A 24,858-nucleotide genomic window follows, 5' to 3' on the forward strand; every position below is an offset into this window, starting at 1 on the left:
CATACAGTGTGATATTTTCTCTTTTTCTCTGTCTTTCTTTTTCTTTGTCTATCCCTCACAATTTCCTAGTCTCCGCCTCTTTCTGGATTTTTATTCTTTCATTTTCACTCCCCCTCTTCCTGTCTCTTTCTGTCCCCCTCTGTTTTTCTGTCTCTCTTCCTTTCTCTGATGCTGCTCTGCTCTCTGCCAGACGAGTCTCTCTCTTAATGATGATGGATTGGATGTGAGGATAAAACGATGGCAGTGTCTTTTGACGCCATCAGTCTGTTCTCCACTTCTCTCATCACCTGCAGGGCACAGATTGAAAGCTTTAAGGGCCCTTGTTTGTGTTGTGTTATGTGGGAGTTGTAATTATGGTAATGTCTTGGCATGGTATTTCTGTGTGACTTGGATATGGATGTTATAATGTTGCTTTAAAACAGATCCCAGCCTTTCAAAGAGTTTTAATTGACTAAACTACTCTCAGCCAATATAAAAAAGAACATGAAATAAACAGACAAAACTTTTTGGTCATCCTTTAAATAATGAAGGCAAAATTCCATGTGACTGATTGCAAGATGGTCACTGTTTTATCTTCTGATAATATATTTCCATAGAGCAAAGTGAATTATGGATGATAAAACTAATGAAAGCTGACAGAAAGTGGCTCGAAGGTCAAAACTGATGTAGGAGGGGAGATTTTTGAATATTTATATTCACTTTCCTTTCTCTCTCTCTCTCTCTCTCTCTCTCTCTCTCTCTCTCTCTCTCTCTCTCTCTCTCTCTCCTGTCTGTAAGATAACACACATCTGTATTGCAAGATATATTTTTTTCCATACATGCACATGTGAATATTCCTGAGAAAAGGAATATTTATATATTTGCATTTTTAATTACAATTATGCATTACCCCTGAGCCAATCACATGAAATATTTGTGATTTATTCTATGTAGGAGGAAGACATTTTTTATTGTATAATAATTATCGGAGCTGTAAAAACATCTCCCACTTGCCTCTTCTTATTTAAACATATCACATTTGCTGTAAGAAATGTCAGAGCATGAAAAAGTGCAAATGTTGTGAAAAATAAATTTTTTACAACCTCTTTTGAAAGCTTTATCAGAGCAATAGAAGGCCCCTTTGTTTGAATATGACCAACATAGCAATTGTCTGATAAAACAAGAACATACTATTTGTTTCCTTTGGTATTTTAGTTAAATGATTCAATATTGTTAAGCTGAGTACACTTTTTTCTTTCTTTGCTTTGGCCCTCATCTCTAACAAGGTCATTTAGATCAAATTCAGTTGAGTTGACACTTAATTTAAATGCTATTAAAAAACCTTTCTGCAACACTTTCTCACCCCCAATTAATTGTCATGCTATGTGTTATCAGATATGTGGTCAATAGGGCATCGGGATCCATGTAACCACACAGATGCTTGACAGGCTCCATCTTCCCTCCTAATGAGAGCAAGGGCAGCCTCCGGTCCCCTACTATAAGTATGTGAGTCAGTGCTTCCATTGCGACTATCGACCATCATGGGCTGAAACCTGACTCCAAGCTCCAGGATGGCACCTGGGCACTTCTGATCAGAGCTCATAGCGTGAGCTACCCATCACCACCGTGCTCTCAGACACCCAAGTGGCCAGCATCCTGCTGGCAAATCCGCTGCCATTCAAGAGTGGTCCTGGAGGAGGCAGGGAGGCATTCCCCCTCTGTTTTCCTAATTAGCAGTCGCTCCTTCTGATCCATTTCCCTCTGCTTCTCCTTCCAGGGCTGAAGGTCAAGGAAATGTCAACCTTCCTGGATTTACGCAGCTTTACCTTGCTCCTTCATTAGCATGCACCCATTATTCACCACTATCCATATCTCTATAACCCCCCCCCCCACCACCCTTCACTCCACTCTGCTGTTGAAATGAATCGGCACCTGGTATCAATTATACCATCCAGAAAAGAAAAGAAGGATCCAGAACTGTGCTTGAACTAATGCAGATGAATGTAGCAGTGGTGGCATAAATGAACAGGATTTGGTTGACTGGTAGGAGAATGATTTATGTAGTAAATACCAAACAAAGCTCCAGTTAGGATTCTTTGGTTCCTTTATGGAGGCACTTAAATCCTTATCTGCCATTTAGAGCCTTGCTAATAAAGTAATATTTATATGTCCTATAACATATTACACTTTTCATTCAAATACAATTAACAGTTGTTATTTTGTCATCACACTTTTAATGATGAGCTATTGATAGTCACAGGTAGTGTTGTATCAAATTCTTTAAATATCGTTGTCAAAACTGCTGTGTTATCTTGGTAGTGCAAACAATAAAGAAACCCAATTAGCAATGCTGGTCTCTGAAATACAGAACTCAGTCAAGTGCACCAAAAAATATATTAATTGTACATAAATTTTAATTGTCAGGTAGTAAAGTGTTTTTTCAGTTTAGTCCAGCCCTTAATTTGATTTCTGGCATAAAGGGAGAAAAGCAATGTTGTAAAAATAAGTCACCTGATAAAGGGTTGGGGGTGGGGGGATGGGTAGGTATACTTCGTTGTGGCACATGTCACTTCTTCCTTCATTGATGTGACTCACGAAGCTTCATGGAAATGAGACTGGAGGGGTATGTCAGTACGTTACTCCAGTAACGTCTTTATTCCTGGCCTGCCTTATGATTACAATTCCATGTCATTAAATGTTACTTTCACTGAACAGAAGCAAAGTCCACCTCCAGTTGGACAGGCAGCAGCTAAAGTATAATTGAATGCCCACTAAGGAGTTTCCCTTTTTATTCTCCAGATCAGGCAGTTTACAGGGGGAAAAATACCTTCACATCTAACTTGTCATGTTTGATAAATTAAATTTTTTTCCGGTTGGATACTGAAATAAAACAGTAATATGCTACAGTGCACTCAAATTACCTGGTTGGTGAGTTTGAAGAAATGTGCATTTTCAATACATGTCTCCACCCACACAGACTGAGAGATGGAATAAAGATATGTCCCTAAGAAATGAAAATGACAACAATTTGTTTTTGTTTTTCATGTTTCTTTCTCCTTAGCATTTTCTAGCAAATTAACTCTTGTGTAGTTTTACACTGATATTCATGATCCAAAAATGCGAATGTATCTCTGTAGATGCTACCCTTAAACTAATCTGTATCACACTGAGAAACCTTTGTTATTAGTGATGGCATTGATTTTGTTAAATTACTTATAACAACTGAATGCCATAAATGTAAATGATTTGGAGCCATGGAAGGACAATGGTATGGGTGTAATAAAGATCATCACATCTTGAAGGGATACACTGGGCAGTGAGGGAGGTATGTTACCATCCTCACACCTTTGCCATGGATAGTGAAAACCTTGTAAACTACCTTGATGAGGTAACAGTTCTTTGCTAGAAGCATATATGCTACATAAATACATATGAACTCAGTTCACATTAGTGTTCGAATACATTCATTTATCCAACAGGAGCTTTATAGCAGGAGCTTTTTATGTTACTGTTAACTAAAAATACACCCACCCATACCTGGGCCAAAGAATTCCATGCTACCTTCATATTCCATAGCAAGAAAGATAAAAAGCTCTACTGCAGAATTTGAATTCACATGTAATAAATCAAATTACAGCTTGGTTTCTTGAGTTTCAGAGTTCTATATGCTGTAATTATATTTAGAATACTTAGCATTGTTGCCATGGTGAACAGCACAACTTTCTAGCAGCATGAGCAGGTCCTGGTCAGAGATGCACTCTGAATTTAGGGGGAAAACTAGTCAAAGACATAAAGGAAAAAAGATGTTTTAAAGGGAAAGGTAACAAACCTTTCCAACTGATTTAGTCTGTAATAAGTAGCTTTCACTTGGTGCTTATTTCTTCTTAAATTACAAAAAACACTGAAATGAAACTTTAACGTATGTAATGTCATTTCTCTTGAGGAATGACTATTCAGAGTGTTACATATGCTTACCACACTCAACTGATCTTATCATACTAACTCAGTGTTTTGGAAAACAATAAAGAATATCTACTTGTAAAAACAATTCAACACAAAGCCTACAGCTTTGGTATTTATAAGTTCTGTCATGAAACACATGGGATTCAAATGCCTTGAATGTGTGCTAGAATGTGGAGGAAATGTTAATGAACTCAGAGACAGAGAGGAACAGGTTCAGACAGTAAACTGAGCTCCTTTGAGATCTTTTAGAGTGGTGCACTGCTGAAGACTATGTCTGCTCAGTCCAATGAAGATGGTAGTTTATGTGGATGAGATCTATTCACATTTCATGTAGGTTTTATGAAGTGGACTCATGCACCTAAATACTTCTGGAATCCAAAGGAACATGTATATCTGAAATGCTGAAGTGCTGAAAGAGACCAACATTGTACATATTTGTCTAGTGCTTTGTGGTCCACAAATACAATATTTAGGATTATCATCCTTAACATTTAATAGTGTGTTTATTTGTATTAATACATTCTTAGTACAAATAAACATGATTTTATTATTTTATGTCAAATCTGTTCTGATGGCAGAAGCCTTTGAAATAGTTGATGCCAAATAACTGAATGAAAAAAACAGTATCTATCTACTTTGGCTACAGAAATGTGAAAACTCAAGAGATTCCAGGGGTATTAAAGATTGACTTCTGAAAACCTTTTATTTGGCAATATATTAAACTTGACTCACACAACATGAAGATTATTATATCATATCTAAATGTGGGAAAATAACAAAGCTGTAGTAAAGAATGAAAGCCTTCAGTAGTTCTCAAATAGTCGCTAAGCCTCATATGTCCCTGCATGTATAGTTTTAACCCTCAATACCAAATTTATTAGGACTGCTCGTCGATCATAGACAGATAGGTCATAGAGATAACCAGTCTGCATCACTAAATAAAATTGTCTTTGTTGTTATTGTTTTGCTTTTTTTTTTTAATAATGCGTGAGGTAATATAGTGCTAATTATTTCTGCTGGTGAACACAGCTGACATTGCATGCCTGAATTTATGCAAATCATTCAAATATCTTTCTGGATGCAAATACTGTTTTACATGGTGCAGCTGTGATTAGCTGGATGAAAGATAAGGCAGCATCCCATACAATGGACACCAAATAACAAAAAGGATTGAGGTGTCATATGAGACAAATCTCAAGCATAAAATTGCCTTTGGATAAGCAAAGATTAATGAAATCAGAGATTAATGTAAAAACTGATATTTTGTACTAGTAATAAACGTAACATTTTAAATTTGATGCATGACTGTAAAGAAAATGTATTCTATTTTATTTTATTTTATTTTGTCTTACCACAAAATAATTTTTAATTCACTCTGAAGAGAAGATGTGTAACTGCTTCAGCATGATATGGCTTTATTGGAGCACAGACTATTACTTACTGTGTGAGTTTAGTAGTAGATAGTGATGTTGAACATGACTTGAGGAGTAAATCTGAGCAATGGATGTCTGATTGTTCTATGCACATCTATGCTGTAGATGTGCCTCAGCCAGTAAATGAGAAGCAGCAGTCTCCTGTGCAATATGATTATTCCTCCAACCCACCTGCTGTTGCACTGAAAATTCATGACAATCACCACAAAGCCAAGTTTAAGAACTCTCAGTATCATAGAGGGGAAGGATAAGAAAAGACAAGGGAAATTAACTATGAAGCATAGCATAAAGAAGGGAAAACATTTTTTACATCTTATTCTAGGTGTTTTTGGAGACCCAGCAGTAGAAGCAATTTACTTTGGATTACAAAAATGTCACAGTTGAAAATGAATTTAAATGACTGGGAAGAAGACATTATCAAATTATAATTTGAAGATGTAATTGAGTAAATCTTATCAAGGTGTTGTTTTTTTTTTATTAATTCTGAGGGTAAGAAAAGAATATTTTCAGAGCTCTAAGGCATGACATTTGGTCTGTTTGGACAAGAAAGAGATTTTACACTGAGCTGTGTCTTAACGTTTGCACCATTGCATTTACTTCTAACTGTACAGGACTGTTTAAGTTCTTTGAATCAGTCACCATTCTTGTACCATTTGCACTGGTGCAAGACTAGCTTTCCAGTGCCCCCAGTGGTGATTTATATTATAACATGACACTTAACAGCTGACAACAGCAGAAGTTGTGACTGTCGGTTATTTTCTTCTATGCTATCAAACCTGATCATGGAACACATAAAAGACTTCGGGCAACTCATCCCTGGCAGACTGAAATAGGAAGGGTTTTTATATGACAGCCACACCATAAAGTATTTTTCCAAATATGAAGACACAAACAGAGGTTGTTTGCCTCTCACTCTTAGCATTGCATCCATTGTGCCATTCAAGTGAACTGGTGATCAGTTGCAGCATTCACTATTAACACAAGTTCCTGACCAGTAGAATATGATTAGGAATTTTTATATGAATTTTTAAAATAAACAGCTAATGCCCCCAGCATTTTCCACAGGTAATTGTGCAGAGAGAAAGGTGTGTTCATTTGCACTACTCAGTTTTCTTGCACTAATGTGTTTGACAGAATCATTAATCTGGTCATTCATCTACATGTAAAAGCAAGAAATATATGTATATGTGCATATACAGAAAGTGCTCTTTCAACTAATCCCATCTCAAAGGATTATTGTATTACAGTCCTTATGAACTGGATCTGAAAAATCATGGCTGAATGACCAGATATTAAATTGTAGTACCATCATTAGAATCAAAGCCCTTTCTACTGTAACATTTTCAGCACAGTTTCAGGTCAAGACCCAGCTGTGCTGTTAACTGCATCCTTGAAGAACCTTTCACTAGTGATACCTGAACTTTCAACCAATTCTAGGTATGATCTTTTAGCAAAACACAGTCTTTCTTTCTCTAACAAACTTTCTTTCTCTAACATTAGGATTTGTGCATCTTTCATAACCTTTTTTTTTTTTGCTTTTTTAATGCATTCAATAATACATTTTAATCAGTTTTTAGCCATGAAGGTTTTTAAAAAAACATCTCATGCTATTGTTAAGTAATAAAGGAAGAACATGTATAACATGAATTGTATGTGGTTTGTTCCCTCCTTTTATGCTGTCTGAACCCAGCTGCATGAATGGTACAATACATTACTTGCTGTATTTTTTGGAATTTTGTTACTAGTTTAAGTATTGTGTGTAAAGCCAATGTTGTATTGTGTCCCTACACACAAGGCACTACTTCACAAAAAACAATTCACACCTGTGAGTTGCAGTCAAACCGCAATATGCTGAAGGACCTATTTTAATGGTGGGTACAATATACAAGACCTCACAGAATAGATGCATAGAAGTACTGCATCATGGTTTAAAGGAAAGACGTTAATTATACCATATACATATGCTATTAGATCTCACGAATGTGGCGATCCAATAATGTGCTGCTTTTCAAACATTACTTTACTTTTTAAACTTTTAAATTAACTTTTAAAAGTTAATCCTATTTTATTACTACAGTACAATATTGGTTAAACAAAAACAGAATCACAAATTTGGGAAATGGACTAAAAGTTCTGAAAATACCCATTAGTAAGTAAGATGACACCAGTCAACAGTGATGGTGAATTCCGAGGACAGTACCTCTGCAGCGTCTTTTGGGAATAATGTGTTGAATATGAGATTGTATCACTGACAGTAGCTCCCCCTTGATCAATGAGATCAACTGCATTGTCCTTGTTCTTCAGTTACAACATCCTTCTACCTTCTTACAAGGATATATATTGTATGTCTATCAGGTCTTTTGGGAGATCTTTTGGGGATCAAATATTCTACGGACAATAGGAGCAGAGAGCAAGTGGAAGGTGTTTTTGTTTAAAAAACAGTGCTATGACAATTATTTGTGATTCTTCTAAGGGAAACTTTACCATTTCAAATTTATAAAGAGGATAAGAGTTTACACTGTGGTTAAAGAATGTGAGTGGTTCAGTTTTAACAAGGAGGAAAAGATCAGTGCATGTGGGAGGAACAACTGCTCTTCCTGTCTTAAGCACAGAGACTTAATGAGAGAGAGCAGTGGCTCGCTAGAGCGCTCTGGTCACTTAACACCAGCTGGATCTCTGCTGCAGGCCAACATGAGTCAGCTCTAGTGGGTGTCATTCTTCATACAGCACAGTTTGCCCATCTTCATATTCTGTTGTCTTTACATTTGTTGACTGCAAACACAAACTGCAACCATCACTTGCTGAAGTGACACTTAGTTTGTATGTGTACTGCAGCGAAACTACTATGTGACATTTAAATGTACACAGTTTGGAATTCATCTCTGCTTTGCCACAGCTTCCCCAGAAGCAGTAGAGTTATCCTCTCAGTTGAAATGTGCCCATGTTATTCCATTATCTCTCTTAATAAATATTCTTTCTTATACATGTCTAAAGCATCCTAGACATACATGTTTAATCATGCGTGAAATAATTGTCACATTGGAAAAAATGTTGAAATGTCAGTTGACAGTTCCAGGGTGATTTTAAGATGTTTTTTATCCTATTTCTTTTTTTTCTTTTTTTCTTTTTTTTTTAAAGCATTTTAGCCTAATCTCTAGCAAACATCCACATCACAATAGGGCTTCCATTCCATTGGGGCAAAGGCATTTTCATGTGTTTTATGCAATATCAAGAAAAGTTAATCCATATTAATGTGCTGAGCACAAATACCACAACCATAATAGACCACCAAACTTTCTCCACCACTTACCTCCAGGTGTACAGGCTACCTGAGTTTCCAGACAAGCGCAATGACTTGGTTGTCACTGTAAATTGATATCAGGGGTAAAGACTCTTTCTCTCCTGCTGTAGTTGGCCCTCTGAGCCTCACCAGCTGCTACTCCAGTGGCATCTCAGGGGAATGCTGACATTATTCATCATTTGTTAATTAGGCAGTTAACTCCTGTAATTAACTCTCTACCCACAATGATTGAACTGGGTAAGATGGGAATGCCATCTCTCTCTCTTTGTTTTGCTCTTTCTCGCTGATTCTCTCTCTCTCTCTCTCTCTCTCTCTCTCTCTCTCTCTCTCTCTCTCTCTCTCATACACACACACACACACACACACACACACACACACAGAGCTGTAACAGAGTTGCTCTCTCCCAATCCCTCACTCTTTCACACACACACACACACACACACACACACACACACACACACACACACACACACACACACAGAGCTGTAACTAGCTCCTTTTTGCCATTGTAATTCATTAAGAAAGATAAACATTCACTTGCGTATGATGCAATTGCATGGCACAAAACTATGATGTTTCTCTCTCCATATGTGATACTGCTTAATGGAGGCTGCCATTGCTATCCATCAGTATTATTACATTATTGCAAGCAGACCTTCCTGGGCTGTGGAATGGTCCATGTAATCAGTGTTATGAATATAGCTCATGAAACCAAAATGCTCCTTTCCCATATAGCATTGTTTACTTCCTCATATTCTATTTAAAGTCTCATTACTGCATGCCTTGACTTCCACAAGAATGTTAGATTACTGGTAAAATGTCACTTTGGAACAAAATATAGTGCTATCTGGTTGGCTTGGGCTCCCATGGCATGTCTGTCAGAATAGTGTCTCGTCTTTCCATCCTTCTTTCAACTTCCTAGTCTATCCCTCAAATAGGAGCCAAGCAAATTATATATCCATACTAGCATGTTTAACATTTGCAAAAAGTGTCAATGTCTATTTTAAGTCAAACATTTCTTAACATTGGAGATTAAAAGACTCATTTCAGTTTTCCTTTCCAAAGTCATGTCATATTTATTTAAATGACACATTATTGCTTATTAATTGCAAATGGTATGATTGTTATGACAAGTTTTGAAATGGGGACCAATTTACAAAATGCACTTAAATAACTGTTTGAATCCTAACTAATGAGGTGGCTATTTGCTAGAATAAAAATGGCTCACAGGAAGAAGAACTGATTCCACAGCTGTGGTGTAGTGTATCCAAGTTATTTTGTATTACTTGGAATTCAAAACAATGCTGAAAATTGAATTGGACAGATATCATCTGGCTTTGAATTTAATCATATTAAGAAAATGTTCTCATTCAGAGCACAGTAAAGAATAAAAAGGGTGGTGTGGGACATAAGGTTATTGAGCTCTAAGTTCCCTAGTCTATTAGGGGAATAAACAAAATTAAGTTTTTCCCCTTTGTGTGAACATGACTGAGAGTTTATTTGTTTACATACACTTAAATGCATTATCAAAAGTAACACAGTGTCTGTGTTATTGCATTAACATCATCATTAAAGTGAATTTAAGAAAATATGCAAAAACAGAGAAAATGTCCTTAGACCTCAGAGGATTAAGGTAGTGTCACCTTATGTAGAATTAAATTCCCAAATGTATCATCAGTAAAATACATCTCACAGAAATGCTGTGTTCAAGAAAGATTCAAGAAGGTTGTTTGGAGTCTGGATAGGGAGAGATTCCAGGATACATTGTAATGCATAATCAACTATGTTTCTGTTGTTGTTGACGTTCAGGAATTTTCCACAGAAATGGTGCTAGGGAAGGGTTAACAAAAAACAGTTTAAACTGGCTTTGAGTTCAGCAATTAAGACAAATTGCAAGGCTAACACAACCTTGGTTTTAAAGTTGCTTATTAATATCATTGATAAGACTCACTGCTAAGATATAAGAAAACCCAGCCCAGATCATTGTATAGACCTTTTGTTCATAACAGCGTCATTTTCCCCTACTAAATATAGCCTTTATCTTAAACCTGAGCAAAGCCCAATCACTTGTCCCCACAAAATAATTATATATAAATAAATATAAATAATAATTATCTCTGATGGTTTATCCAAGGAGGTAATGTAATATTGACTATGGCCAGATGTGTCACAAACTGATATTCAATTCTGCATGTGTATCGGGGACAGAATTCCATACATTAGTGGCATGCACAGGTCATGTGGAACATCAAGAATGAAAAGGAAATGTATCTGTAATAACCTGGCAAGGAAAGAGAAAATCTAATCACAATAAGTTGTCACAGGTGGGAGCAAGTCAGGTGCCTGATCTTTATTCAGATTTCATTTGATTGGCATCAGGTGTCTGGTTGTCTATCACACATTATATCACCTACATTTTGCTGCTGGGAGAATTTAAAGTGCAAAGAACAGGCCCACAGATTTTTGCTTGTTGTTACAGTGTATAACATATCAATTAATAATAATTAATTAAGAATGAATTATAATAATGTTCATGAGCACATATTTGCAGTGCTCATAGAAGGTTTATCTCATGCTCACACCAGTTCCAATTAATATGACACACATGTCATTGTCATATCAATTCTGGTTCAGTTCATTTGTACAGCATAGCTTTGTTAGCCCAAATACCTGGCTAGAAAAGGAAAATGATGTAACACTGAATGAAATGGTTGTTTTTGTAATGCTGTTACAACACTGAAATTATTTGAATGCATTGAGTTAATCTAATAATTATGAAATTATCTTCAAAATCATCTAATAACAAGAAGTCATTATAATGGACATTATTATGGACACTCAAATGAATGTATATATTAAAATTAGGATATAGGGCATGAAATTTAAGTTGTTGCTTGCAACTTTTTCATGTAAAAGTTAAATGAAAAAATGTCTTATATAAAACCAATAACACATTAATGCATTAGAAAAGTTGGTGACATTTCAAAGGAAGCCAGTTATCCTAATCCTTGAGAATATAGACATAGTTTGAAACAGGTATTAATGAATATTAAATATATATCATCTATTATTAAGAAAATAAGATGGTTGTTATCCACAAAACTATCATAACCGGCCTTAATCTAAAATGACATGAATATATTCACTGCAAGAATTCTCCTGTTATTATGAGAATTACTTATAAGAGGTCAGTTGATGCTATTTTGATTTTAAAAAAAGAGAATAATTAATTGACCCTTATGTTAATGCCAGATTCAACCAACTGAATGATAGAATCCTCCAGGTCAAATTTAGTTCAACCTCTCTGCAGACTAGAGTCTTAAAATGGGACAACAAGACCTAAATCTGTGGGAACCTCAATCTGTGTTTTCTTTCTATTTAGGTTACACTTGCTCTTCTGGACACACAATATACAAATCGTTTCCTCAGAATACCAAAGATGAGTAAATGACTCCTTCCATGCACCAGACTTTCTCCCAGTCCCATGTAAAATGGGTGGTTCTTATGATGTGTAAAGCTTATGTAGAGATAACAGGGGAAGATAACAGGGAAGGAAAACACTGGAGAGTTGTTGGATTGTTGTTGAAGTTTTCATGGGCCTGAACATTGCAATGAGATCTGATGTTGTCCAAAATGTTAATGTAAGCAAGCCAAGCATTTATGTAATTAAAAACTTTGTTCATTTCTCAGTGTTCTTTGGGATAAATAACAGCAGAGAGGACAGCCAGAGTGATCTCAATGCACTATGCTAAGTGGCTCACCTGAGGAACAGGCAGTAAAAATGACTAGTAAAGTGTCCTAGTAAAGGTTTGCGCCACCATAAGCCATGCCATTCCAAAAACTTCCCACAGTATATAATTTATATCATTTTCATACTCATTTTACGCCCCTTGTGTTTCTGTTCCCTTCTCCTCCAGTATGGGTATTCTTACAACCCCTCCAATTGTTCTGATTGGCAGCATCTATGGTGGTGTATAAAAACTGCCAAGGACATCAAAGTCAATGGTTGGCCACCCTGCTCAGTTTGGCATGTTCTGTGGTGGTTTTGATTGGTGTGTTCATTGTACTGTTTAGTAAAAGGCTTGCCTTATATTTGGCTCGCATTTGGATTGCCCTTCGGATAAATTATGTCTGTTCTTTGTAAAATAGAAAATAACAACTCGGGTAACACTTCATAATACAGTCCAGTAACTTCATGTAATCGACCATGTAATAGTTCAAGTTCAAAGTTCAAAGTAGCATATTTGATAGTATATATAGTAATGATTAATAAAATAAAAAGGGTTTAAATAAACCCTGCACATCCTCTATTGTGTAATTAAAGATATAAATATGTGTATAACATAACTGTATTTTTGTCCTCGTATAACAATACAGTCCTTCCCTGGCCATGCACTTAAAACATGTAAGTTTTCTTTTTACTCCAGCCTGCCTGTTGTGAACTGCTGCAGTACTAGATGAGCATGCCTGCTAGGAGCTAATTTTTCAAAGTATTGTATAGTATAGTACAGTATTGTATAGTATAATATTTCTTTAAATTGCGTTAGTGATAAAAAACCCTTAATATTTTATTTTAATCTAAAGTTAAATTAAAGAGAAGACTGAAGATTCTAAAGTTCAGTGCCAGGCCTTTTGTGACCACTAATTCATTGCCTGATTCAGTGCCAGGCCATTTTGTACCCTTCCATAACCACAACTCAAACTCTATTTCTTTCCAACCATGACCCTAATCACAGTCTTAATCTGATTATGACAATAATTTAATCTGTACTGAAGATTATCCCTGTTAGTTGACTTTTTCTACAAATTCCTGGGTACCACCATTCACCAAGATCTCAAAAGAGACAGATATGGCATTGCAGTGATGAAAAACATTCTCAGATGGGACAGCACAGCAATACAGTGATAAAGCAGCACTGGTATTTTTTGCATCAACTTGGGAAATTTGAGCTGCCTCAATCACTACTGGTCCATTAGTGCTGGACTATTACTGCCAATAGAGTCCATCATCACATCCTTCATCTCTGTCTTGTTCAGCTTTGTATCTTTCCAGACCAAACATAAGATGCAATGAACAGTGCGATTAAAATAATCATCGAATAAAATCATGGGTTGTCTGCTCTCTACCATTGAAGACCTTTACACAGCTGGAGCAAAAATCATGGCTGACCCCTCACACCCCAATCATTCTTTCTTCCAGCAGTTTCCATCTCAATGTAGACCAAGAGTGAGACCCCTAAAGACTTGGACCAACTGCCACCTCCACAGCTTCTTTCCCCAGGCCATCTACCTCAAGGACCTTCTCACAACAAGGACCTTCTCACATCACTCTGATTTAAATGGCTTCTTATGCACTTTATTACATATGCTGTAATGTACATTATCACTGTTTACACCTTAACATAACCCTTCTGAAAAAGAACCTTTTTCTTTTACTGTAGTCAGTGCACATGTGCATTTTCACTTCCTGCAATAAACACATTCTATAGAATGTTTACACTGAATTTTACATTAATACTTACAATTGTTGCTCAATTCTCTTATCTGTACATACTGTTTATAGGTACCACAGCACTCCACTACTTGGTCTTATCTGTACTTATCTCATTTTGCACATGCCATTTTTACTTGCCATTTGCCATTTAATTCCTATTTGTTTGTGTAACATCTTATGTAATGTTTATATATAGTATAGTATATCTGTTCCTTTTAATTTTTTTTGTACTTAAATTTATGTTGACACCTGCACCAAGATAAATTCCTGGTACAATTCATAGTTGATGAATAAAGATTCTGATTCTGATTTGAGAATCAGAAATAAATGGGTTCATGAACAATATTTTAATCAGGATATTAGGACAACCGAGACCAATCATTGAAGGCATCAGTGTGGCATAGATATAGTCATAGATAGGGAGGAGAAATAAGAATAAGAACAGAGGAAAAAAAGTGCATTTAGAGTATAATGTGTGGCAAAAAAAACAAAACAAAAAAAAAACAAAAAACAAACAGAGAGAAGGGAGGGAGAAAAGAGGGAAAGAGAGTGTGAGACTCTGCAACACCATTGGGAGTGGTGGAGAAAAGAGGAAGGGAGAGAGGTCTGATTCCATGAGACACATAGGGGGATTCTCTCTCCCATGAGAGAAGAGGAAGCACAGGAGGCTGGCAGGACATGCTGTCAGCAGGAGACAGGGCCAGCTGCCCAGGCTGAGTCGAGTCAGCCCAGTCTGATACAGGATGTGCTGTCAGTGGGAGACGAGGCCAGCTGCCCAGGCTGAGTCGAGTCAGCCCAGTCTGATAGAGGAGCATAGCTCCCAGGCACTTGTGCCTGGAAGAGCCTCTTTTTTTCTGGGATTCTGTACACTTGGCTGAGAGAATGAATATGAGCTTGTCTCATAGTGTCCATATATATTTTAAAAAATGCTTTTATACCAAAGCTAATCTGAGCCAAATGTATTGGTCATTTCTTTTTTAATTTCCCATCTCAAATTTTAAATTATAAAATATAATTTATTAATTATAAATTATACCATCACTCGGGAGAGTTGAATTAAAAATTATTTATTGTAGTGGCCTTACATTAGTATTGCATGAAACTAGGTTCCTGAGCCAGTAATACAGTGACTGTAAAAGTCATAAGGCATTTAGGATGCTGTCACGGTATGTAGCAAAATATGCTAAAACCACAAGTAATATCACATAACTAACTATGCGTCATTTGTTGCCTGAGGCCTGATGATTCATGGCACATGTTTGCTGTTTGGAAGACATGAGTTCAAGACCAGATGTGGTTGCTGCCCTTTGCTTTCCCTACAAGTGGCGTCAGAAGTGGGATGGTACTGTGTGGCCATTGGAAGTGTGCCTATGGTTAAAGGAACCTTCCTAATATGAGGGTACGGTGTGAAGCACAGAGTGAACCACTGGTGATAGGACTGACCCTGTAGGGAGTGTAAACATGTGAGGTACAAATGTGTGTTCCCCGAAGGTGAGCACAGAGTGATGGAAGCACTAAAGATAAAGGACACATTTACTGCTTGGGAAGCCCAGGTTTGAGACCAAGTGTGGCTGCTAACCTTAGCCTTTGCTTCTCATGTCTCTTACTTGTACAATTAATGTAACGTGTTACCACTTTAACAAATTAGGTGAAATGATCAGTTACCATGCCAAGCAAAATGTTGCTTTTTATTCATTCAGTAACACATTACAACGGCCAACATTAAAACAATATCCATGTGTACAAACTATATATATATTTCACATTGTGATTAATGATACAGTTACACTGTAACATTGATGATGGAATTTTAAAGTGTTACCTTGCATTTTTTTAAGCTTCTAAAAAAAATAATGAATGCTAATGATGACTACAGTTAGATCAGTGTAACAGGCTCAAGGTAATCACCCTACCTGAGACTCAAACCCCAAGGCTAACAGCAGTTAAACATGAGCTCTGACCACCAGACTAAAGAGGCAGCTCTTTGGTACAATATCCAGAGCACCCATTTAACCATCCTAACCAACGATATTTGTCACATCATTCTCCCCTTTGGAGGGGACTGCCCCACATTAGAGTATGACACCCTGAATATGCGTTGCTTTACTAAGGCAGTCCAAATCCTTAGTGTCGGTAGCAGAATACTGATGTAATTAATATTGGGCTTATCACTGGAGGGACCTGATAGCTGTTGATATCAAATTCCTGCAATGTTACAAGCAGTGAGTAAAAAAAAACAAAAAACGTTTCAAGTAATCCATTGGAGATTCCATGTATGCCAAAGCTTTGAAAAAAAGAAAAAAGAAAAAAAGCAGTGGCTTTGGAAAATATTAAACAATGTTAGCAGCATGAATTACATGGTATTATGATTCATTATTGCTATGGTCTCTGTGTTGTATGACTGAAACCTTAATGGAACATGGTAAATTTGGATTACTAACTTAAATACCTATTGTCAGACAACAAGCCAAGTAACTCAGTGGAACAGCTAATCTTGAAATCAATGTCAAATGTGATAAATTTGATAACAGTGAGGATTAAAACATAAAATCAAATTTTAATTGCTGTTTAATCTGAGGAATGCCAGATGTTATGTAAGACACATTTAAAAAAAAATTAACATTACATTGTTTAAATTTATTGCAAGTTGACATTTGACAGATTGTTGACCAGTACTACTTTTCAATTTCATCATAACCAAAACAAAATGAAACATTTCTCTGTATCACTGCTTGAAATTCTGATATGGAATCTCATGAAATTTCCCATGGAAAATCCTAGAAATTATTTCTTCAAGCATTTGATGTCTTGCAGCCAAAGGAGGTTGGTGTTATTGTCAAGTCATATTTGCTCACATTCTGTTTTGCTTTGCTCAATCATGCAGTTATCTCAACTTTGAATTTTTATTTACCACAACTAAGCAATGCACTGTCACTACCTATGAATTATTAATTTGTCATTTATTATGATTGGACACTAATTTTAGAGTGATTTTGGTGCATGTAAACCCTGTATAACTCAAATTTACCACATTAGATTTTCCATATTAAAATCTAAATTATTCTCATGTAGATTTTCCTGTGGAAAAAATAGAAATAGATGTCAAGTACTTTAATTTTATTCACATACTCAGGCATTCTACCAGAGGGTATCTCAAGGGTATTTTCTCTGTTCCTAGGATTGTGTTAGGTCCTGTGATCTATTGGACCCACTCCTCCTGTTTAGGTGTCTTGGACATTCTATTTCTATTTCTTCTTTCAGTCCCTGATATTTCTCCAGTGTTTCAGATTCCTTCCTTTGAATATTTCCATTACTTGGGATTACATACTGTTTTCTGCATCTTAACTACTGTCATGATGTCTGGTTGCTTCACCATTGCTTGCTTGTCTGTCTGGATATGGAGGTCCCACAGGATCTTAGAGACAGATTAATTACTTACTTGTTTTCCTGTTCTCATCTGTCTCTTAGGTTCTCCCTGAACTCCTCATGATTTCTTTCCATCTGCTGGCTCCTTTGTATTCTCCCCGTCTTATGTTTCTCATTTGGTTGTGCTTATCATGTTTTGGTTTTCTCTGTTTGCCTATGTAATCCTGGATTCCCTTTGTTCGTCTTAGCCCAGCTAGTACTTCTGTGTTCCTCCTTTATTTGTGCTATGTCTATTTATGTTTTGTCTGTGTTAAACTAAAATCTCCCTTTGTTACAAATGTTAACTTTAGGTCTCACAGAATCTTAGCTATGTTGTTTTCCATCACTCTCTGTATCTTCTCCTACTTGGACTTGGGGTGTTTCTCCTATATATTCTTGCATATGATCCCAACTATTTGGTTTTGTCTCTCGGTATTTTCTTGCCAGCATCTTGCATCCTGCAAGATCCACCTAGGTGCTGGATTGTCTCAGGGGCATTTTGTACAGTCTGCATCTGTCTGAGGTGATACATGCCTCCTTTTATTGTCTTGATGCTTAGAGCTTTTTCTTGTCCAGCCATGATTAATGCCTCTTGGCCATTGGTAGGATTGTCTTATGTCAGCCACCTCCGCTGTCTGTCAGTGGAACATTCTTTGGAGTTGCCATGGCATCTACTCTGCTTCCATGGTATCTATGTCCCCCATCTGTTTGAGACAGCACATCTTTGAGGGGCCTTTGCCTTAATGTATTTATGGATGTTTCGTATCTCATCCCAGACTGTGGATTGTACCCTTTCCCCTCCTTATGGCTTGTGTTCAGTTTTTGAACTGTGGGTGGAGTGCTTCATGCTTTGTCGGGAGTTTTCTGTTCTGGATGTAAGCATCTTCCAAACCTTCTCTGTACTTCAATTGTACTGCGCACTTATATTTACCCTCAAACTCACAAACATTACAAAAGGTTACTGTTGTATGTTTTTCTTTGAGGAGGTCTAGAAAGCAGAGTAACTGATGTCAAAACCCCGCCATTCTCACCCGAAACTCCAAACTTGGACTTCAGGTAGTGAAGGCTTCTGTAATCCCTTTAGTAAAATGTAACTTCTTAACTCTGCACTACAGTGGTTAAACTGTGGATGAATCTCATAAAAATTTAAAAATTGCTTGAACATGTAAAATCTCTATTTAGCACAAAGAATGTATGACAGTGTCTCCTCCTGCTCCTCTAACAGACTCCTTCATATGGCTGTAGTGGTGCATGTGGCTTAGTTTATGCTTGCATCTTTTGTTTTACACATGTCTCTCTGTTTTAATTTCTTGCCATGCCTCCCTCAACCACCTGAGGATTATGATGTTATTATGTTATGCCTTTTATAAGCCCTTTGTGGTTCATGACCATCGTTGTACATTGTATGTTAAGTTAGCTTTCTTTTATCATTTCTCTTCAGTTGGAGACTCACATTTGCTTCCTCCTTTTTTCCTGCATGTTCTAAGCCCATGACAGAATGTAACAGCCTTAGTGTTGGATGACGAAATGATAAAATTTATATGTCTTTTAGGCAACTTGTAAATTACGTGTTCTTGAAAATTACATACTATATTATTATAGTAAATCATTAAGGGTGTAATGGATATGTAATTGTGACTTCATTTAAATATATTTTTTGAAAGTGATACAACCTCAGATAAACCCAACTGTATGATGCTCCTTACAGCAAATCAGGAGTATGATACCAGGGTCTGTGAGATGTAGCTCTGGTCTTTCTGCATAGATTTGCTGTTAAATCATTTAAATTGATATTGTAGTATCCTGAGCAGTGCAACAGAAACCATTTGTCCTATCATCATCATTATCATGATTGTGTTACATCCCCAAGGGGTGAGATACAACAAAGGGGAAAAGTGAGTGTCCACTCAGTTGCCAGACCAAACTAAAAATGGTCTTCCAATAGAGGAGAGACAAATGAGGCACAGTTTCTCGTAATTAGTGAATGGGAGCAGGTCAGGTGTGGAAAGTGTGTGTGTGTGTGTGTGTGTGTGTTAGTGGGCATGTTCCTAGCTGCATGGCATACTGTGATTCCAAGACCCAAAATAACAAATAAAAGACCTTCCAAAACATTTATTTAACAACCTACAACAACAACAACAACAACAACAGCAAAAAAAATTGAAACTACCCTTACTTGCCCTTATTACACTACCAATAAATAAAGTCAAAAATCCAAACCAAAATGGCAGGCCACCCTTACATTTCATGCTTTGGAGTATTTAACAAGAAGTTAGATAGTAAAAATAAAAAAAATAACTAAAGCAAACTCCAACCTTAAAACGAAAAGAAGAGCAAACAAATTTAATCAAAAACATGGGATGTAACAGTTGTCTTGAGCCTTGATGATGCCACAACCTTGGCCACAAGTCCAAGGGAGCAAAATTGGCACTACTGTCTAAATGTGAGTGATGGCATCTTTCTGTCCCATCATTCCCTGTAACACTAGCCAAATGTGCATGCCTGTGTGCTTGCTGACAAGGAGAGTTAGCACTTTCCTCTGCTGCAACACTTACAGCACTTCAAATTGTTTTGTTCAGGTATTGGTGGTGGTGGGTATTCACTGGTGGGGGATTTATAGGTATGGAAAGGTTAACATGAATGAATGAATGAACATTAACATTCCAATGATCATATTATAATGTCTCTGTGTAACCAGAACACACTGGTACTGTTGTACCTTTCCAGACAGTACAATATAAAAAGGTGGATATGATTAGAAAGGATAAAGTGGTTTGGTGTAAGTGGCATTTACAGAAAGGCAGAGGGATAGAGGTGGAGAAGGCAAACAGCTGTCTGGATAGACAGAGTGGTCAGGAGAGGAAGAAATGGAATTTCTAAAGCCATTATTTTCTCTTAATTTATGCTACTTCTTACACCTTAAAAAAAGAACAAGCCTTACAAGAGAGCATAAATTAGTATCCCATGAGAATGTTATGTTCCAGATCAGGAATTTTGAAGATTATTATTATTATCATTACTATTATTGAATGCACTACTCACCAAGGTAGAGAGATTAGTAGAAGGCACGGGATTTATGGGGAGGTACTTAATAGGCATAAATCCATACCACTGCAGAGACACTGCAGAGACACAGTAGAGCAACAGTAGAGACACAGCAGAGATACAGTAGACACACTTTTGGACTGCAGGCATCAGCCTGGGTATGAGCACTTCAGACTCCACTATACTGTATCATTGATGTCAGTCATCACTGATGTCAAAAACCCCTTTACTAGGTGTAACTCTTGGAAAGCTTTGGTGGTGGTGCTGTTGGAAGAGACTGTCCAGTCTAATGGTCAGGTGGTTTTTAGCCCTGTTGCAGTTTGAGCAAGTTAACCTGAGCTGGAACTGCTTGATGAAGATCTATGGCTTTAGCTCCACACATTATAGGCAAAGTCTTCTGTAATGATTCAGTAAACCTCAGTGCTAGGAGGGATATAATTATAAGAAGAAGAACAAGTGTTATCTTACTTGTAATCAGAAAAGCAATGGACAGGCCACAAATGGCAGTTATCAAAAAAAAAAAAAAAAAAAAAAAGACATAAAGTTGACACCATGAAAAAACAGAGTGTAATACAAAAATATACATTTTGACTGAACAGCACTGTAGGAACACAAAGTAGAAATGTATGACTGGGTATAAACAGGATAAAACATCTGGTGGTCATAAATAGCAAGTGAGAGACAGATACTTGTAAATAAATGTATAGCTATAATGGGTTCTGGTCAAGATTTGGGAATGTACAGGCAACAAATGTCTTTACCTCAGCAAAATGTAATTCTTTGTGCAAGAGCACAAAAGAATAAAGCATGCACTATGCTGATTTCCAAAACAGTGATATTCAGGTACAGATAAAAATGCAAAATACTCACATCACAAAACAGACAATCTTATCAGTGAAAATACAAGGGCAAAGTAATTTCCAGAGAACTAAGAATATGCCAATAGCGCTCCAGCACTGTACAACTGGCTTTCATTTATTTCCCTAACACCCAACCTTTTCAGGAGTTATGGAAATTCAAAAAGTAACAATGCAAAGGTATGTAAAAATTGATTAACTGTGATGACAAATTAAACTGAAACACAAAAATTGCTTAATGCATAATACATGAAATGTATGCAAAGTTTTTAAAAATATGTTTGATTTGTTGCTGTGCTAAATTATCACAAAAGGGTAATGAATCAGGGCTTTGCAGGTTAAGATATCCAGTGCTGATTAAGATATCCAATGATCTTCTTAGACAACGGTACACAATTACTGCCTATAAAGAAACAACAGACAATTAAAACGGGCAACTATTCAAATAAAAACTCTGTTAATCAAATGAATGTGACCCATTTTTAAACAAGTCAAAAAAGTAAACTGTATATTACACATTCTAGGTGACAGTGGTTACTTTATTGCTCTTTATTGCAAAAACACGTATTGAAGTATTTAAAAAGACACACACAGCAAACAAGCAGGAAAGAGAACACTTTAAAGGAGGGAAATGAAGAGAAGGTAACAAAAGGCATGCACACCACAAAGATGGCAGACACATTCCTAATACACTAATTAAACTAAATAGATATGACTGAGCTATAATAATGCAAACCCAGAAATCAATATTTCTAACAAGTACTTCAAATGTTTAAATAGAACAAATAAAGTCTGTGGAGAGCCACACAGCATTCTGGGAGTCATTGCCCTGCTACTTTCCGCTCTGTCAGATAGTCCAGCCCTAGTTCCACTGGCAGATGCCACAGTATGTTTATACCTTTTCAAAAATTTAAAGACCAAAACTACAAGACTGTCCTAGAAGCTAATGACCTGCCCTACACAGTTAGAAGTTTTTAAGTACTGCAAGAGAAAATGTTAGATAATACAATCTCACTTTCCTTTTCGCCTTTTCATTTTGACTCTCACCACTGCAATGTCATTTCAGATTAATTTAGATTAATAGGGTGAATCCTTCTATATGTGTTGATGTTATCTTGTTGAAATACAGAAGAGGTTATGATATGATATGATATGATAAATGATATAAGGAAGATCATTTCTTGAGACCAACAGGAACTCAAATAGATCATGTTACCAACTATTATCAATCTCTTTTCCTGCCTCCTGACAATCATACGTGGTCGGGGTAATCCATCTTGGCTAACAGGATATATCAGTCTTTGGTTTGGTTTATGCTTCTGCATTCTGTTCCATCCACCACAAAGACAGACTCATGTAACAGATGAGCATCTGAGTGTGAGTAAAAGTTTTGAAAAGTTTGTTCCTTAATAAATCATTTATTAGATGGCCATAGACAATACTGGAGTAATTACTAGAGATGTACACTATGGTGCAAAATTTTGAACCAACCAAGAACTGAAGCATTTGTCTCTGGGAAAGGTTGTCAGCACTTGGGAGAACAAGTTTCTCAAAATTGATTTTACATTGTTAGAAGTATCTAGAAAATATTGCATTTTACATTATATTTCTTCAATGTTAGTATAAATGATAAAGCAAAAAGGACCATCATAAACTAGTTAATATAAGGTGATGAGGTGTATTCTGAGTTAAGTTGTTAATCCATAATAATGAGTGAAATATGTGATATCACAAAAATAAGCAAATGATGTGTTAAAGGATTTTCATATTTATTTCAGTTTCATTTAGGCTTTATCAAACAGGTTAAATATGGTTTTCTCTGTTTTATAGCCTATAATGTATTTCTGAATTATCAGTATCAGATGAGAATTGCTATACAAGTTTTGTGTAAATTGTTAGATAAAACAGTTCTTGGTAATGAAACCTACCACTGGATACTGCTAGATATGTTTAACGCCTCTGCTAGCTTTGATTCACCTCTGCTAGCTTAATTCAAGTCAGGCAGAAATCTGACTAAAGAACTATAAAAAGATAAGAGGGATGTGTTGTTGTTTATCATAGTGCCATACCTTATAAGATGGCATATACATCAGATATGCAGAATTAAACATTTATGTGCACATGCTGTCACTAAACTTGGGACAAACATTTTATTTAACCCTTCACCATCAGCTTATTGTTATTATTATATCTTTCAATATTGTATCTCATTAATGAATCTTAAATATTCAAGGTCTAGGACAAAGCAAACAGCTATTTCTGTAGATGCTGTTCATATGAATCAGAATCAAGATTACATGTCAGGTGATGGAATAACTTGCCATGCGGTTAATAAGAAGTGAAGGGTGGCTGCCAGCATTAGGTAGGAAGTGCCATTCCATTCATACAGGATATATCTTCCCACTGAAATAAATACTTACATCAGAAAACTCGCAGGTACCCAATTAGGCAAAGCTGTCAATTACGCTACATGTAATCGCACCTCTAGCAAAGTGTTTCCCTTAGCCCCTAACTGCAATCATGTGTGTGAGCGAAAAATGAATGTAATTGTGATGAATAATGGTGAGTTATGGTGTACTGGTAATTAGATTTGTTAGCTAAAGTGCCGTCACAATAGAAAGACTGCAGGAGAGTCATTGGGAGGTGGTCTGGGTTCTGTTTGTGTCACACCTACATTTTATTAGCACCTGTGCTGTGATGCTTGCAGAAGGACAAAGTGAATGTGACGTCACTCAACATTCACTTAACACCACCACTCTCCTGGGGTTTCCCATTGGCGGTGGCCTTTTTTATCAAGTGAAAGGAGGGCAGAGCGGTGAAATGGAGGCAGTCAGGAAGTAGTTGGACAGTGGCAGTTTTTTCTTCTGTTTTTGACTTTACATTCGAACACATGGGATTTAAAATGAAACACGAACTTTGGAGTTGAAGAGGATAAGGATGTAATGTTGAGCAGTAAGGAGGCGGATGCATGTGTGAAGAAGAGCGAGATTTAATAAGGGCAAATCCAGAATCAGAGTTGTTAAGGCAGTCCAGGGTCAAAGATCCAACACGGAGAGCATGAGGATCCATGAGTAAACAAAATAAACACACACAAAGGCAAACGGGGAAGCAGGCTATAACTAAGGTTAGGGAAAATTCAAGGCTAAGAAACATGAAGGCATGGAGTGCAAACTTAAACACAATGATTCAAATTAAACATACAACCAAACATCATAAATGCAATGAAGCCTAACAATCAACAGCCAAAACACAGGGATCAAGACAGGGTTTAAATACAAGAACCAAAGGTAGAAACGAGGGGCAGGTGCAAGCTATGAAATGAGGGGTGGAGAAAATGAAACTAAGGAACAGAACTAAAAAACACAAAAGACAGGGAAATCA

The sequence above is a fragment of the Electrophorus electricus genome, chromosome 2, assembly GCF_041902795.1.
Source record: "Electrophorus electricus isolate QZ-2024a chromosome 2, ASM4190279v1, whole genome shotgun sequence".
In the NCBI taxonomy this organism is placed as follows: domain Eukaryota; kingdom Metazoa; phylum Chordata; class Actinopteri; order Gymnotiformes; family Gymnotidae; genus Electrophorus; species Electrophorus electricus.